General features: G+C 64.7%; 1 protein-coding gene across 1 annotated transcript in view; it reads right to left on the bottom strand.

Annotated features, from left to right (window-relative positions):
• DDR2 (discoidin domain receptor tyrosine kinase 2) overlaps positions 1-4,918 on the bottom strand; it is a 57,050-nt gene that overhangs the window by 36,619 nt on the left and 15,513 nt on the right. The window lies entirely within an intron of this gene.

The raw sequence follows: 4,918 nt of genomic DNA, 5'->3' as shown, positions 1-4,918 counted from the left end.
GAGGATGGGGGGAGAGGGGGCGGGTGCTGCCTGGGCGTTGGAGCCACCAGGTGCCCGCACACGGCCAAGTGGGGCCCCAGGGCAGCACAGAATGAGGGCTGGTGGCCTTGGACCAGACAAGCTGGAGGGCCCACTGTAGTAAGAATATAAAATTACACACACAGTTGGCTTCAGCCTCCCAGGGTGGCAAGCAAGTGGGAGGGAGAGGTGGGCACCTCAGCACTGGAGGGCGGCACCACGCAGCGAGTGCTGGCCCACCACCCTTGCCAGGCCATGCCCGGAGCAGCAGCTCGGTGCCCTGATGGTTGGGGAGGTGGGCATGGAGCACCTCAGTCCGCTTCTCCCTGGCGCCATGATCCACTGGCCCTGGTTCCAAACTGCGGGCTCAGCACCAGGCCACTGCCTGTCACGAAGACGGCCCTCCCATGGCCCAGGCCGCCCTCCACCACAACGATGAGCGCTCCATGGCTTCCATGCCACAGCACAAAGCCCGTGGCTGCCTGGCTCCTCACACGGCCTACCCAGGCCCCAAAAGAGGAGAGGCCACGCTGCCCTGCAGTAGCCCCTGGCTGCACTGGAGTGAGCGTCGCTGTGGCCACACGCTGCATCGGGAGTGAGCATTGCCGTGGCCACACGCTGCATCGGGAGGGAATGTCACTGTGGCCACAGGCTGCATGGGGGGGGGTGGGGGAGGATGTCACTGTGGCCATGCATTGGGCCTTTCAGGGAGGGCCAGGTCACTCCAGGACAGAGGCCCAGCTACAGCAATTGGACTGGCAGAGAGGGCGGGCCCCTGCCCCAGGCTGCAGGAACATGTCCTCACCCCTGGGACACAGACAGGCCGAGGAGTCCAGCCAAAGACCTCATGAGAAGGCCGTCCTGGGCCCGGGAGGCATCCGCACTCAGATGGGACGGAGCCGTGGCCAACGTGCAGGGGACAGTCTCCTTCAGGCTTCCCCATGGCCAGCGAGGCCTGAGGGCATCTGCCACCCACAAGGCATCCATGCTGTTCGGCTCCCCCTACAGGGCCCCTGGGCCTCACATTCTGAGATCAGCCCTGACTGCTTGGAGGCCTCCGCAGACATCCCTGGAGTGTGGGCTCTGGGTGAAGGGGCCCCACAGATGAGAAGCAGGCCCGTGTGCTGCCCCCACAAACCTAGCTCCCGCCCTCAGCACCCTGGACCCCACAGATTGGGAGATGCCCCCCAAGGTGCCTCTGCCAGGAAAGGCAGAGACGTGACAATACTGTGTGTTAATGGCAGCATGTGCGCGACCCTTCCCCAGCTCTCAGTTCCTCCCCGATTACAGTGTCTGTCAGACATGTACACACGCGCACACACGCACACACATGCACATGCACACACATGAGGACAAAGGCAGGAAGGTCTGAAGTCAGTGCGGGACCCTCCTCAGCAGTAACTGTGGGGACGCCCACCTGGCGGCCAGACCATGGCCGACGGTGTCACCCTCTCACGGGGACCCCAGCAGCTCCCAGCAGGTCGGAGGAGGTTTGGGAGCATGGAGATGTGGGCCAGGCTGGGGCTGGGAGGAGGGACGTGAACACGGGCCGGGACGCCTGGTTCCCAGCCCCCGGGGCTGCTGGGACTCCTGCTGTGAGCGCCCCGGCGCCCCGGCCGCCCGAGCGGGAAGAGGAGCGGAGTCTGTGGTCGGCAGGTGCTCCCTCCGCTGCCGCCGCCTCCGTCTCAGGGCCTCAAGCGGACTATGGCCGCGGGGCCGTCCGCCACACGGGGCTGGCAGTCAGAACCACGCCTTGTCCACCGGGCCGTTCCGCGCTCACACCACCACCCGCCCACGGGGACCGAGCAAGCAATCTCACCCGGCCCCCAGCTCCTCACCATGTCAATCATCTTCTATCATGACTGGAAGCTAATTTTTTCATATGACTCAATCTTGTTTCATTTTTACCCACTTGCATGGTGCCGGCTGGATTAGCACATTACAAACACTGCGACCAAGGACCGAGCCGGACACCGCTGCAGCGGCCACGGCACCCAGCGTGACACGATACCTGTGGGGGCCACCTTTGCAGGCACCCCGAAGCCCCGCTTCCCGGCTCCATACCTCAGGCCTCACTCATCTCTTCCCCTAAACACATGCCCATTTTCCAAAGGAGCGAAGGCTGCACACATGCGGCAGCCAGCAGCCACTGACCTTCCGCACGCCAGCAACGCGCCAGGTGGCAAAGGGGAAAAGACGTGTGCACACGTGAACACACATGTGTGCACAGTGCACACACACCACACTCACATGGGCACACCCAAACATGCACATGCATGCACACGCGATGCATGCACACGTGTGCGCACGATGCACGCACACACTATGGATCTCTGCCCGCTGAGTGCTCGGTGGAAACAGCCCGTGCGCAGCTGCTCCTCTGAGGGTGTGACCGAGCACTGCCCGACACTGCCCGCTGCAGAGCCCGCAGGGTCCTGCCCTCCCGCCACGGGCAGCAGCGTCCTCGGACTACAGCCCACAGCAGAGAACAGAGTGCGGTCGTGAGCGAGAGGACGGGAGGCGGGAGGCTGACGGTTAGGAGGCAGCATTTAAACTGCATGTCAATGCAGCTACTTTGCAGCCCCATAAACTACACGCTCCGAGACCAGCAGTCGCAGGTGTGGGTATGGGGGCTGGGCTGGGGCCGCACATGAATCGCGCGGTGCACACGGCCACACACCTGGGACCATGGGCTCTATGTGCCGTGGGCCTCGTGGGCTCGCTGGTTCCATGAGGCTCCCCGCTGGAGGGAAGAGGGGCTGAGAGTCTGTCGTTGCTCCAGGTGATGGGAGAGGCAGGCAGTCCCCAAGGAAAGGGAAGGACTCACCCACCAGGAGGAAGGGAGGCCACGACCCAAAGGAGCCTCGAGGCAGTGCGAGCCCAGGGGCGTCAGTGAGGCCGGAGGCGGGCTGGGGGCAGCACGCGACGGCCCCCGCGACTTCCCCAGACGGCTCACTGGCACAGAGCGGCCACGCCGCCTTGGTGCCGTGCACATGCCGTCTGGAGGGAAGGTGAGGACAACGCTCTCTCTGCAGCGACACTGCTCAGGGCGGCGCTGCTGGAGGGCAAAACTGATCGCCTCCCCAAAACACCGCGGCCAGCATGAGCCGCTGGAGAACAAAGCCGTCTCCTGGGCCAGGCATGAAGCCTGCTGTCAGGTGTCTGTGTCCGTCCAGGGAGGCTGCCTTTGTGTCTGTGTCCCTCCCGGTCCTGACCCAGTCCTGAGCCTGCCTCGGCATCCGTCCTGAGATGAGCAGGAGCAGGAGCTGATGCTGTCCAGCGCGTGTCCCGTCTCATTTCCTGGCAAATGTGTGGGAGACAGAACCCGGGAGGAACCATGGCTTCAGGCCACCATCCAGCTCCCTCCCTGTCTCACACCGCAGTGCGAGGCGAGGGCGCCGTCCTGCCCCGACAGTGCCCGACGGGGCCGGACCATGGCCCCCGGCTGAGCCCTCAGAGCTGCATTTTCTCAGGAACATGCCTTCCAACGGCTGTCACACACCCACCCAACATGAGCCCTGGGCTCACAGTGCTTCTCACACTTTGGAGAGAACGTATATTCCACCCACGTGGTGCACGTATTTAATGTACATTCAGTGAGGGACTGCCTGGCCCACACGGCGCAGCCCCTGGGTCCCAGCCAGAAATGCCAGGAGGACGGCCGAGGGCTCAGAGTCTCCACCTCGCCCTGGAGCCCCAGGGTCCCAGCTGCCCGGGGACAACGGTCCCCCAGGTGTGAGCCTCCAGGACGGCACTGGAGTGGCTGCGTGACGCCCAGCACCTGGGTCCCTGGAGAGGCTTATGGCACAGGCATGTGTCCAGATGGATCTAGGCCAAGGGTCTGCCACAGCGAGAGGCACCGGGGCTGACACGCTCCCCACAGTGGCGGGAGCTGTGTCCCCGGCAGCCAGGACGCCACGGCTGAGATCCAGCGAGGGCTGAGCTGAGCTGCAAACAGAAAGCTGTGCCGCAGGTGAGAGTCCGCAGGGCCAGCATCGAGAACCTCGTGAGCGGCTCAGAGCAAGGCCACGGTGCCCCAGGGTGGCCCCACCTCTGCGGCTGCGCAGTCCCGGGGCCTCCGGGGAGCAGCAGTGCTGCGGAGACGGCTGGGCTTGTCGGCGGCGGGACACCGAGCGCAGGAGCCCAGACGCTCGTTAGGGGAGAGGCCTTCCCGAGTGTCCGCTGCGCATTCGCTGTCTGAGGACGTCACCGGGGAACTGGCTCTCACCTCCTGTGCGCCAGCGAGAAAACCAAGCCTGGGCTTTCACGTGGGCAGAACTGGTGGGAATAATAAGTGACTCACGGGAGTTAGTCCTGCTTTTGTTTTCTGCTCTGAGTGAGCCCAACAGACACGTGGCGCGGAGCGACAGGGCCAACCCCGCCACGCTTGGTGGGAACGGTCACGTCGCCAGTCCTCCAGCCAGTCTCATGGCCGACGCGCCTCCAAGTGGGCAGGCCCACGTGAGAGCCACCTGGCCATTCCCCACAGAAGGCTGGGTTTCGGCACAGGACGTCCATGCGGGGACGGGCGGCATGTCCAGACTCCGCGCGTAACCAGGCGTGGGGCTGGGGCTCAGCACCCAGCTGCTGGGAGGCGGTTCCTAGTTCTTCCAACACTGTGTCCACCCCCAACCTTCTGAGAGGAACGCTCCCACCAAGAGCCCTGTCCACGAATTCTATGAGGTTCAGCCAGAAACGGGCAGGGCGGAGGTGCTTCTGCCCCAGAGGCAGGTCCAAAGGCTGTGCGCCCACCCACCTCCCACCAGACGGAGACGGGGCCAGCGAGCGAGGAGAGGGCACAAGGGCTGCTGGGGACCAGACCAGCGGCATGGAGAGGTGGCAGCTAATCAGGGCCGCCGGTCCAGAAGTCAGGACACACAGGCAGGGCAGGCAGCTGCAG

This window comes from Myotis davidii, unplaced genomic scaffold, assembly GCF_000327345.1.
Source record: "Myotis davidii unplaced genomic scaffold, ASM32734v1 scaffold1059, whole genome shotgun sequence".
Taxonomy (NCBI): domain Eukaryota; kingdom Metazoa; phylum Chordata; class Mammalia; order Chiroptera; family Vespertilionidae; genus Myotis; species Myotis davidii.
The sequence above is the reverse complement of the archived record's forward strand: the minus strand, read 5'-3'. Positions and strand labels throughout refer to the sequence as shown.